The sequence below is a fragment of the Salvelinus fontinalis genome, chromosome 27 (genome assembly GCF_029448725.1).
Source record: "Salvelinus fontinalis isolate EN_2023a chromosome 27, ASM2944872v1, whole genome shotgun sequence".
Taxonomy (NCBI): Eukaryota; Metazoa; Chordata; class Actinopteri; order Salmoniformes; family Salmonidae; genus Salvelinus; species Salvelinus fontinalis.
The window spans coordinates 1087922-1101766 of record NC_074691.1 but is presented as its reverse complement, the minus strand read 5'-3'; the positions used below and the strand labels follow the sequence as shown (position 1 = coordinate 1101766).

Sequence of the window (13845 nt, the reverse complement as noted above, 5' to 3'; positions counted from 1 at the left end):
TGTTTAATCAGCTTCTTGCTATGCCACACGTGTCAGATGGATGGATTATCTTGGCAAAGAAATACTCACTAACAGGGATCTAAACAAATCTGTGCACAACATTTATGGCCGTCTTTTATTTCAGCTCATGAAACATGCGACCAACAGTTTACTTATCGTGTTTATATTTTTGTTCAGTCTGGATGGAGAATAAATGTCAGATATATAATTTTTTTTGGTCACATACACATCTTTAGCAGATGTTATTGCGGGTGTAACGAAATGCTTGCGTTTCTAGCTCCGACAGTGTAGTAATATATAGCAAGTAATATCTAACAATTTCACAACATATACCCACACAAATCTAAGTAAAGGAATTAGGAATATAGAAATATATGGTCGAGCAATGTCAAAGCAGCATAGACTAAGATACAGTAGAATAGAATATGGTATATACACTGCTCAAAAAAATAAAGGGAACACTTAAACAACACAATGTAACTCCAAGTCAATCACACTTCTGTGAAATCAAACTGTCCACTTAGGAAGCAACACTGATTGACAATAAATTTCACATGCTGTTGTGCAAATGGAATAGACAAAAGGTGGAAATTATAGGCAATTAGCAAGACACCCCCCAAAACAGGAGTGATTCTCCAGGTGGTGACCACAGACCACTTCTCAGTTCCTATGCTTCCTGGCTGATGTTTTGGTCACTTTTGAATGCTGGCGGTGCTCTCACTCTAGTGGTAGCATGAGACGGAGTCTACAACCCACACAAGTGGCTCAGGTAGTGCAGTTCATCCAGGATGGCACATCAATGCGAACTGTGGCAAAAAGTATTGCTGTGTCTGTCAGCGTAGTGTCCAGAGCATGCAGGCGCTACCAGGAGACAGGCCAGTACATCAGGAGACGTGGAGGAGGCCGTAGGAGGGCAACAACCCAGCAGCAGGAACGGTACCTCCGCCTTAGTGCAAGGAGGTGCACTGCCAGCGCCCTGCAAAATGACCTCCAGCAGGCTCTGCAGCTCCCTCACCTGCTCCTCCTGGTGGGGGTCGCCCTGCTGCCGCTCCCCTTCCAGGGCCTCCACCCACTGCTGGGTGTCATTCATCCGCTCCCGCAGCACCAATTTTCTGCCTGTACGGAAGTCAGTCAGACAACTTTAGTTAGGACCCATGAGCACTAAAATGTGAAGTTCATAGGAGCATGTCAAATTGGGTGTCAAATGAGACTACTTTTTAATTTGATTATTAAGGCATTTCCAACCATTTTCAATCTTTAAAATTAGGAACGAGCAAAGACTGATTTCTGGCCAAACATATGTTAAAAATATTAAAGACCCAACGTGGCTGTAATCTCAAAATCAAATAATTTCTGGGTAACATGGAACTCTTTGTTATTGGTCTATTAACGATTTTACTGCATAGTGATGGGATCATCCTTTTACAGCCTTATGGCTGCGTTGAGACAATGACTTATCAATGACCCAAACCCAGCTCAGGTCAGTTAATCCCTATCATTGTGTCGCTGAGTTGTCATAATGCTTCAGCAAATGTACATTATCCCAAGGGCGCTGGTAGAAAATGTAAGTAACTTAATGTCCCTTTACCGCCCCGAATGCCTCTGCTGATCCTACAGCTATTGTATGCAGTAACCATGTGCCTATGAACCGGAGTTATATGGTTAGCACTGAGGCGATGTGCCCTAGCAGGAAGTCCACTGTATGCAGCTCACACAATGCACTAACATAAATAACATGAGCATGTCTACCTCTGCCAAGCTTCCCAGTAAAGAAATTGAAATAATCAAGCAACACAGAAAAGTGCTAACAATAGCCCACGTTAACTTACTGTGCATTCGTAAAGTATTCAAACCCGTTGACTTTTTCCACATTTTGTTACGTTACAGCTTTATTCCAAAATTTACAAAATATTTTTTTATCAACCTACACACAAAACCCCACAATGACAAAGCAAAAACAGGTTCGATTTTTTTTTTTTTTTTTACTGAAATATAACATTTGCATAAGTATTCAGACCCTTTTCTCACCTGAGCTCAATTGAGTCTCATAGCAAAGGCTCTGAATACTTATGTAAATAATGTACTTTATTTTTTTGTAAATACAAACATTTCTAAAAACGTGTTTTCACTTTGTCATCATGGGGTATTGTGTGTAGATGAAGGGAAAAATACATTAATACATTTTAGAATATGGCTACAACGTAACAAAATGTGGAAGAAGTCAAGGGGTCTGAATACTTTCCGAATGCTCAGCATGTAACTTAAGAAACAAGTTTCATGAAATCAATAATTTTCTAACATTGATATTGTGACAATCTCTTAAACTCACTTAGATTAAACCTTTGATGATACAGTGGTAGCAATATATAGTTAGAACATCTACAGAAAAAACAGAAATGCCAACAGAGGTGTTGCTGTTAATATTCAGAACCACATTCCTGTAAAGCTTTGAGAGGATCTCATGTTAAATACTGTTAAGTAATATGGCTACAGGTTCATCTGCCTCACCTAAAGCCCATTCCTGTGGGAAGCTGCTAGTAGTCTGTGATAAACAGAAAGATATATTTTCTTGGTGATTTAAATATTGACTGGCTTTCATCAAGCTGCCCACGCATGGAAAAGGTTCAGAATGTAAACAGGGCTTGCAACCTGGTTCAGGTTATCAGTCAACCTACCAAGGTAGTTACAAACAGTACATGAATGAAATGATCAACATGCATTATCAGATCTTTACAAATACTGCAGAACTGTGCTTTAGAGCAATAGCCAAATCACAATATAGTAGCCATATCTACGAAAACCAAAGTGTTAAATCCCTGTGGATTGATGAGGAATTCAAACAAAATGTATGGTTGAGAGGGATGAGGCAAAAGGAATGGCAAATAAGTCTGGCTGCACAACCGATTGGCAAACATACTGAAAATTGAGAAATCTTATGACTAAACTGAAAAAAGAAAAAGAAACTAAACTAAACAAAGACAAATTATATAAAAGAATGATAGTAAAAAGCTTTGGAGCACAAATCAAATTTTGGGCAGAAAGGCACTCGGCTCCATCATTCATTGAATCAGATGGCTCATTCATTACAAAACCCAATGATAATGCCAATGAATGATTTTAAAAATAGGCAAGATTAGTAAATTTAGGCATGACATGCCAGCAACAAACGCTGACACTACACATCCAAGTATAACCGATCAAATTATCAAAAGACAAGCATTGTAATTTTGAATTCTGTAAAGTAAGTGTGGAAGAGGTGAAACATTTTTCTACCAACAATGACAAGCCACCGGGGTCTGACAACTCAGATGGAAAATTACTGAGGATAATGGCGGACGAAATTGCCACTCCTATTTGCCACATCTTAAATCTAATCCTACTGGAAAGTGTGTGCACTCAGGCCTGGAGGGAAGCAGAGGTCATTCCGCTACCCAAGAACATTAAAGCGCCCTTTACTGGCTCAAATAGCCTACAAAATCAGCCTGTTACCAACCCTTAGTAAACTTTTGGATAAAAATTGTGCTTGACCAGATGCAATGCTATTTTACAGTAAACAAATTGACAACAGACTTTCAGCACGCTTATAGGGAAGGACATTCAACAAGCACAGCACTTACACAAATGACTGATGATTGGCTGAGAGAAATTGAAGAAAAAGATTGTGGGAGCTATTTTGCTAGGCTTCAGTGCGGCTTTTGACATTATCGATCATAGTCTGCTGCTGGAAAAACGTGTATTATGGCTTTACACCCCCTGCTATAATGTGGATAAAGGGTTACCTGTCTAACAGAACACACTTTAATGGAAGCCACTCCAACATAATCCAGGTGTCACGATCATCTTGCTGAGAGAGAGTGGACCAAGGCGCAGCGTGTGCAAAATACATTCTTTTATTTTAGAGAAAGGAAAAAAACACACAACGAACACTTTAACAAACTGAAACAAAACAACAAACGATCATGAAGCTATAGACGTAAGTGCACACACAAGCTACAAACATACAACATAGACAATTACCCACATTAACCTAGCGCCTATGGCTGTCTTAAATATGGCTCCCAATCAGAGACAATTAATGACATCTGTCTCTGATTGAGAACCATTCAGGCAACCATAGACACAGCTAGACACCTACACTAAACACAAACCCATCTACTCTACTTAACCCCCTAAACCATACAACCACCCTAGACAATACAAAAACACATACCTTCCCCATGTCACACCCTGACCTAACTAAAATAATAAAGGTAACAAAGAATACTAAGGCCAGGGCGTGACACCGGGTAGAATGAGGAATTCCCCAGGGCAGCTGTTTAGCTCCTTACTTTTTTCAATCTTTACTAATGACATGCCATTGGCTTTGAGTAAAGCCAGTGTGTCTACTGTATGTATGCGGATGACTCAACACTTTACATGTCCGCTATTACAGCAAGTTTAAATTACTGCAACACTTAAAAGAGCTGCAGTTAATTTCAGAATGAGTGGCAAGGAATAAGTTAGTCTTAAATATTTCAAATACTAAAAGCATTGTATTTGGGACAAACCATTCACTAAAACCTATACCTCAACTAAATCTTGTAATAAAAATGTTGGGAAATTGAGGTGACTGAACTGCTTGGAGTAAGCCTGGATTGTAAATTCATGGTCAAAACATTTTGATATAACAGTAACTAAGATGGGGAGAAGTCTATCCATAATAAAGCGCTACTCTGCGTTTTAAACAACACTATCAACAAGGCAGGTCCTAGTTGTCGCATCTGGACTACTGTTCAGTCGTGTGGTCAGGTGCCACAAAGATGGGACCTCCAAAAATGACAATTGGCACAGAACAGGGCAGCACGGCTGGCCCTTAAATGTATACGGAGAGCTAACAATAATATGCATGTAAATCTCGCATGGCTCAAAGTGGAGGAAAGATTGACTTCATCACAACTCGTTGACATGCTGAATGCACTGAGATGTCTGTTTAAACTACTAGCACACAGCTCGAACACCTATGCATACCCCACAAGACATACCACCAAAGGTCTCTTCACAATCACATAATCAAGAACAGACTGTGAGAGGCACACAGTACCACAGAGCAGGGTTCCCCAACTGGCGGCCCGCAGGTTTTACTTGGGGCCCCAAGTTTAAGCAAAAAAAAGTAAATAATTGTGGGACATAAGACTGTAAAACCACCAGGAAATCAGCTCCAAGTGATTTTAATTTAAGAAATCTATTCCCATGTATGATCTAAAATGTACCTGGTGAAAGCCAGCCTAATGATAAGCTTTCACCATATTGTTTTAATTGTCAAGTATTTTCGTAATCGGTGCAGACAAAGGGGAGGACAGATTTTTGACAATTGAGAGATATTCACTTTTACTACACAAAACCTGTCCAAGAGGTTGAGTGAAGCACCAGCAGCAATAGACGTACGTTTGCAAGTTGGACAGATTCCTGATAGGACATACTGATTCGGCAGCGCCTCGAAGACATCAAACCCTACCTAGCGAAGGGACCTAGTGAAGTGGCCTGCACCGCCTCCAGAACCAAGAAGAGTAAGAGGAAATTGAATTCTGATGAACTGGAGCCTTCAAGCCCTCTGAAGGCGAGTATAGCCTCTGATGCTGCCGCATGCTGGGCCCGGCATCCTCCCATACCCTGGACTCTCCCGGGGCTTGTCTGTAGGACAAAGCTGGCCCTGTGACTTGTCTGTGGCAGAACGTAGAGCTGCGATTTAAATGAGGTCGAAGGCTCCAGTTCATCAGAATTCAATTTCCTCTTACTCTTCTTGGTTCTGGAGGCGGTGCAGGCCACTTCACTAGGTCCCATGTCCATTGGCCGTCGTGTCGTTGCTTTAACATACAGTGCAGTCTGGATATCATTAGGAGGCAGCTTGGGGACACGAGCTGGTGAGTGACATTCAAGCCACGTCCAATTGTAGCCTGAGACAAGAGTGGAGCTTAGGCCAGAGAATCTGATTTATAGTAGCTCCTGTTATATTAGCTTTGCCAAGAAAAAGTGCCAAACAACAGAGCATTGTAACCTGTGACGTCACTTCCTGTTGAATCTGCAGACGTGTTGCTGTGCGTTTTGTTGCTGTGCGATTTGCTGCGAACTTTACTTTACTTTGCTAGCTGACAACTTTACGTTTTTTGTTTTGTTTCTGTTTTTAATTACCGTTTATATTTTTAGTTTTTCCATCGCAACTTTTTTCCCTCATTCAACCTTTTCACTCCGGACGCTTTATCTGGACATGGTTCGTCAACACCTTCAACAGCCGAAGCTAAGTAGTAACATTAACATGATGTCTTCTAATTGCAGTCGCTGTACTCATAATATACAGGAGAACGATCGCCTTACGGCGAAAATAGCTGTGCTGCAAGCCCAGCTTCAGACGCAATCGTTAGGCAAGGGTATTTTCAGTGTAGGAAAGGAAGAAACAGCGTCTGTGCCACCAGTAAGTACAGATAGTAACGTTAGTATAAATCCCCCCGCACAGTCCCCGCAGCCGGACAACTTTCTCATGGCTTCTGGAGGGAAATGCTGTTGGAATGCTCAACCGGTGTCGCTCATTCAGCCGACAGAAACTTTCAACCGGTTTTCCCCATTATGTAGCGAGTCGGAGTCTGAGTCTGAGTCTTCTCTTGTCTCTACTCCTCCCGTTACGGGGTCTGAGACGCCGAAGGCTCCCACTGTTAGCTCTGACAAATTGAAAACCCTAGCCATTGGCGACTCCATTACCCGCAGTATTAGACTTAAAACGAATCACCCAGCGATCATACACTGTTTACCAGGGGGCAGGGCTACCGACGTTAAGGCTAATCTTAAGATGGTGCTGGCTAAAGCTAAATCTGGCGAGTGTAGAGAGTATAGAGATATTGTTATCCACGTCGGCACCAACGATGTTAGGATGAAACAGTCAGAGGTCACCAAGTGCAACATAGCTTCAGCGTGTAAATCAGCTAGAAAGATGTGTCGGCATCGAGTAATTGTCTCTGGCCCCCTCCCAGTTAGGGGGAGTGACGAGCTCTACAGCAGAGTCTCAGCACTCAATCGCTGGTTGAAAACTGTTTTCTGCCCCTCCCAAAAGATAGAATTTGTAGATAATTGGCCCTCTTTCTGGGACTCACCCACAAACAGGACCAAGCCTGACCTGCTAAGGAGTGACGGACTCCATCCTACCTGGAGGGGTGCTCTCATCTTATCTACCAACATAGATAGGGCTCTAACTCCTTTAGCCCCACAATGAAATAGGGTGCAGGCCAGGCAGCAGGCTGTTAGCCAACCTGCCAGCTTAGTGGAGTCTGCCAATAGCACAGTCAGTGTAGTCAGCTCAGCCATACCCATTGAGACTGTGTCTGTGCCTCGACCTAGGTTGGGCAAAACTAAACATGGCGGTGTTCGCCTTAGCAATCTTATTAGGATAAAGACCTCCTCCATTCCTGCCATTATTGAAAGAGATCGTGATACCTCACATCTCAAAATAGGGTTACTTAATGTTAGATCCCTCACTTCAAAGGCAGTCATAGTCAATGAACTAATCACTGATCATAATCTTGATGTGATTGGCCTGACTGAAACATGGCTTAAGCCTGATGAATTTACTGTGTTAAATGAGGCCTCACCTCCTGGTTACACTAGTGACCATATCCCCCGTGCATCCCGCAAAGGCGGAGGTGTTGCTAACATCTACGATAGCAAATTTCAATTTACAAAAAAAAAAATGGCGTTTTCGTCTTTTGAGCTTCTAGTCATGAAATCTATGCAGCCTACTCAATCACTTTTTATAGCTACTGTTTACAGGCCTCCTGGGCCATATACAGCGTTCCTCTCTGAGTTTCCTGAATTCCTATCAGACCTTGTAGTCATAGCAGATCATATTCTAATTTTTGGTGATTTTAATATTCACATGGAGAAGTCCACAGACCCACTCCAAAAGTCTTTCGGAGCCATCATCGACTCAGTGGGTTTTGTCCAACATGTCTCTGGACCTACTCACTGCCACAGTCATACTCTGGACCTAGTTTTGTCCCATGGAATAAATGTTGTAGATCTTAATGTTTTTCCACATAATCCTGGACTATCGGACCACCATTTTATTACGTTTGCAATCGCAACAAATAATCTGCTCAGACCCCAACCAAGGAGCATCAAAAGTCGTGCTATAAATTCTCAGACAACACAAAAATTCCTTGATGCCCTTCCAGACTCCTTCTGCCTACCCAAGGACGTCAGAGGACAAAAATCAGTTAACCACTTAACTGAGGAACTCAATTTAACCTTGCGCAATACCCTAGATGCAGTTGCACCCCTAAAAACGAAAAACATTTGTCATAAGAAACTAGCTCCCTGGTATACAGAAAATACCCGAGCTTTGAAGCAAGCTTCCAGGAAATTGGAACGGAAATGGCGCCACACAAAACTGGAAGTCTTCCGACTAGCTTGGAAAGACAGTACCGTGCAGTACCGAAGAGCCCTCACTGCTGCTCGATCATCCTACTTTTCCAACTTAATCGAGGAAAATAAGAACAATCCAAAATTTCTTTTTGATACTGTTGCAAAGCTAACTAAAAAGCAGCATTCCCCAAGAGAGGATGGCTTTCACTTCAGCAGTAATAAATTCATGAACTTCTTTGAGGAAAAGATCATGACCATTAGAAAGCAAATTACGGACTCCTCTTTGAATCTGCGTATTCCTCCAGGGCTTAGCTGTCCTGGATCTGCACAGCTCTGCGAGGGCCTGGGATCGGGAGAGACACTTAAGTGTTTTAGTACTATATCTCTTGACACAATGATGAAAATAATCATGGCCTCTAAACCTTCAAGCTGCATACTGGATCCTATTCCTACTAAACTGCTGAAGGAGCTGCTTCCTGTGCTTGGCCCTCCTATGTTGAACATAATAAACAGCTCTCTATCCACCGGATGTGTACCAAACTCACTAAAAGTGGCAGTGATAAAGCCTCTCTTGAAAAAGCCAAACCTTGACCCAGGAAAATATAAAAAAATATCGGCCTATATCGAATCTTCCATTCCTCTCAAAAATTTTAGAAAAAGCTGTTGCGCAGCAACTCACTGCCTTTCTGAAGACAAACAATGTATACGAAATGCTTCAGTCTGGTTTTAGACCCCATCATAGCACTGAGACTTCACTTGTGAAGGTGGTAAATTACCTTTTAATGGCGTCAGACCGAGGCTCTGCATCTGTCCTCGTGCTACTAGACCTTAGTGCTGCCTTTGACACCATCGATCACCACATTCTTTTGGAGAGACTGGAAACCCAAATTGGTCTACACGGACAAGTTCTGGCCTGGTTTAGATCTTACCTGTCGGAAAGATATCAGTTTGTCTCTGTGAATGGTCTGTCCTCTGACAAATCAACTGTACATTTCGGTGTTCCTCAAGGTTCCGTTTTAGGACCACTATTGTTTTCACTATATATTTTACCTCTTGGGGATGTTATTCGAAAACATAATGTTAACTTTCACTGCTATGCGGATGACACACAGCTGTACATTTCAATGAAACATGGTGAAGCCCCAAAATTGCCCTCGCTAGAAGCCTGTGTTTCAGACATAAGGAAGTGGATGGCTGAAAACTTTCTACTTTTAAACTCGGACAAAACAGAGATGCTTGTTCTAGGTCCCAAGAAACAAAGAGATCTTCTGTTAAATCTGACAATTCATCTTGATGGTTGTAAAGTCGTCTCAAATAAAACTGTGAAGGACCTCGGCGTTACTCTTGACCCTGATCTCTCTTTTGACGAACATATCAAGACTGTTTCAAGGACAGCTTTTTTCCATCTACGTAACATTGCAAAAATCAGAAATTTTCTGTCCAAAAATGATGCAGAAAAATTAATCCATGCATTTGTTACTTCTAGGTTAGACTACTGCAATGCTCTACTTTCCGGCTACCCGGATAAAGCACTAAATAAACTTCAGTTAGTGCTAAATACGGCTGCTAGAATCCTGACTAGAACCAAGAAATTTGATCATATTACTCCAGTGCTAGCTTCCCTACACTGGCTTCCCGTTAAGGCAAGGGCTGATTTCAAGGTTTTACTGTTAACCTTTAAAGCGTTACATGGGCTTGCTCCTACCTATCTTTCCGAGTTGGTCCTGCCGTACATACCTACACGTACGCTACGGTCACAAGACGCAGGCCTCCTAATTGTCCCTAAAATTTCTAAGCAAACAGCTGGAGGCAGGGCTTTCTCCTATAGATCTCCATTTTTATGGAACAGTCTGCCTACCCATGTGAGAGACGCAGACTCAGTCTCAACCTTTAAGTCTTTACTGAAGACTTATCTCTTCAGTAGGTCATATGATTGAGTGTAGTCTGGCCCAGGAGTGTGAAGGTGAACGGAAAGGCTCTGGAGCAACGAACCGCCCTTGCTGTCTCTCCAGGGCCGGTTCCCCTCTCTCCACTGGGATTCTCTGCCTCTAACCCTGTTACTGGGGCTGAGTCACTGGCTTGCTGGTGCTCTTTCATGCCGTCCCTAGGAGGGGTGCGTCACTTGAGTGGGTTGAGTTACTGACGTTAACTTCCTGTCTGGGTTGGCGCCCCCCCCCTGGTTGTGCTGTGGTGGAGACCTTTGTGGGCTATACTCGGCCTTGTCTCAGGATTGTAAGTTGGTGGTTGAGGATATCCCCTAGTGGTGTGGGGGCTGTGCTTTGGCAGAGTGGGTGGGGTTATATCCTTCCTGTTTGGCCCTGTCCGGGGGTTTCTTCGGATGGGGCCACAGTGTCTCCTGACCGCTCCTGTCTCAGCCTCCAGTATTTATGCTGCAGTAGTTTATGTGTCGGGGGGCTAGGGTCAGTTGGTTATACCTGGAATACTTCTCCTGTCTTATCCAGTGTCCTGTGTGAATTTAAGTATGCTCTCTCTAATTCTCTCGTTCTCTCTTTCTCTCTGAGAACCTGAGCCCTAGGACCATACGTCAGGACTACCGGGCATGCTGACACCTTGCTGTCCCCAGTCCGCCCGGCCTTGCTGCTATTCCAGTTTCAACTGTTTCTGCCTGCGGTTACGAAACCCCTACCTGTCCCAGACCTGCTGTTTTCAACTCTTAATGATCGGCTATGAAAAGCCAACTGAGATTTATTCCTGATTATTATTTGACCATGCTTGTCATTTATGAACATTTTGAAAATCTTGGCTCTCTCTAATTTTCTCCTTCTCTCTTTCTCTCGGAGGACCTGAGCCCTAGGACCATACGTCGGGACTACCGGCCGTGGTGACTCCTTGCTGCCCCCAGTCCGCCTGGCCTTGCTGCTATTCCAGTTTCAACTCTTCTGCCTGCGGTTATGGAACCCCTACCTGTCCCAGACCTGCTGTTTTCAACTCTTAATGATCGGCTATGAAAAGCCAACTGAGATTTATTCCTGATTATTATTTGACCATGCTTGTCATTTATGAACATTTTGAAAATCTTGGCTCTCTCTAATTTTCTCCTTCTCTCTTTCTTTCTCTCGGAGGACCTGGGCCCTGGACCATGCGTCGGGACTGCCGCCCGTGGTGACTCCTTGCTGTCCCCAGTCCGCCTGGCCTTGCTGCTATTCCAGTTTCAGCTGTTCTGCCTGCGGTTATGGAACCGCCACCTGTCCCAGACCTGTTGTTTTTCAACTCTTAATGATCAGCTATGAAAAGCCAACTGAAAATTATTCATGATTATTATTTGACCATGCTTGTCACTTATGAACATTTTTGAACATCTTGGCATAGTTCTGTTATAATCTCCACCCGGCACAGCCAGAAGAGGACTGGCCACCCCTCATAGCCTGGTTCCTCTCTAGGTTTCTTCCTAGGTTTTGGCCTTTCTAGGGAGTTTTTCCTAGCCACCGTGCTTCTACACCTGCATTCTAGCTGTTTGGGGTTTTAGGCTGGGTTTCTGTACAGCACTTCGAGATATTATCTGATGTACGAAGGGCTATATAAAATAAAATTGATTGATTGATTGATTAACAAGAAACATATGCAGACAGCAGAGTAAGATTCCATAGATTTTTCTATCATAGAGAAGAGATGTGATTTTATTGTGATGTTAGCTAGTTAAACAAGGTGGCTTATGTCTTGAACTAGCACCACTAAAGTTAGCTAACCAACATTCGGTTTGTGAGAACTGCGACTAGTGTTAGTCATTTGTACACATAGGAGGCTACTCCGTTAGCTATGGACTAGGCTACCCCATTCATTTCCCACAATGCCTCACTCTTAGACTTTTTCTTTATGTCCATATTTCTTGTTCATATCTGAACCACTGAGGTATAATAAAAAAGGTCTGAACAGACATTTACATAGAATGTCTGAAATATATGAATTTAAATCTTGATTATAATATGTAAAGCTGTTGCAAAGAAACCACACAAGACATGTCCATCTCAATACATCCCAAATGATCTTATGCTAATTGTAACAACATTAACCATCAATTTGATGAGAGCAAGTACATCAATCAAGTTTCTGATATATCACACTTGACACTCCTGCTCCTGATTACAATAATGCGGTATGTTTCTCACTTTATCTTTATAACTTCATGTTAAGAAAATACAATTTCACCATAAATGCTGTCTTTACCAAGATTGCCATAATTCCTGGTATTTGAGTGTACAGTACAATACATGCATTCTATTTATTGGCCTGCGTGAGAAATATTTTTGAAATGCATAATTGCTTTTCTTCTTTCTTGAGGTTATCACTGAGCTGTGAACTGGGTATGTTTTAAATTTTACATTTAAGTAATTTAGCAGACGCTCTTATCAAGAGCAACTTACAATTAGTGCATTAATCTTAAAATAGCTAGATGAGACAACAATACTTTAATAGTATCATGCACATTTTCCCTCAACAAAGTATTTATCAGCAAAGTCAGTGCTAGTGGGAATAGAGAAGTACCAATAAAAAATGTATTTTATTTTTATGTCAGAGCATTGTTTCTATCTCTTTGCTTGTTCCCATCAAACCTCGGCAAATCAGTGATTATTTCACGGAAAATAGCTAGGATTAAAGAATGGGTTTCCCAAAAATTCGAACTGGGCCCGGGGTTCGGTGTCAGACCTCACACTAACTGACCGTTAATGAGTCCCAATGCATCCCAGCCTAAACAGTTCCGTATGGAACAGTTTAAGCGTTTATTATGATGACGTTTTGTGACGTTTGTGTTCGTTTTGGACTTTTGATAGATCGGGTGTAATGGCTAGCTAGTTAGCGGTGGTGTGCGCTAATAGCGTTTCAATCGGTGACGTCACTCGCTCTGAGACCTTGAAGTCGTTGTTCCCCTTGCTCTGCAAGGGCCATGGCTTTTGTGGAGCGATGGGTAACAATGCTTCGAGGGTGACCGTTGTCTGTGTGCAGAGGTTCCCTGGTTCGAGCCCAGTTACGGGCGAGGAGAGGGACGGAAGCTAAACTGTTACATTGATGCTGTTGACCCGGATCACTGGTTGCTGCGGAAAAAGAGGAGGTCAAAAGGGGGGTGAGTGTAACCGATGTGAAATGGCTAGCTAGTTAGCGGTGGTGTGCGCTAATAGCGTTTCAATCGGTGTCGTCACTTGCTCTGAGACCTTGAAGTAGTTGGTCCCCTTGCTCTGCTTTTGTGGAGCGATGGGTAACGATGCTTCGAGGGTGGCTGTTGTTGATGTGTGCAGAGGGTCCCTGGTTCGAGCCCAGGTAGTGGCGAGGAGAGGGACCGAAGCTATACTGTTACACGGGCACACGAAGTCTACGCCCCCTCTTCGGCGATTGGTCAACAGGGATTTTCAATGAAGCGCATGTTGTTGTCATTCAAAGAGAGACGACTAGTCCTCATGCACATTTTTCCACTTGAAAAATACTGCACCAAACATCCTACTC

General features: G+C 42.8%; 1 pseudogene; it reads right to left on the bottom strand.

Annotated features, from left to right (window-relative positions):
* The window catches only part of LOC129825616 (E3 ubiquitin-protein ligase RNF8-like), a 38782-nt pseudogene that overhangs the window by 11190 nt on the left and 13747 nt on the right, over nucleotides 1-13845 (bottom strand).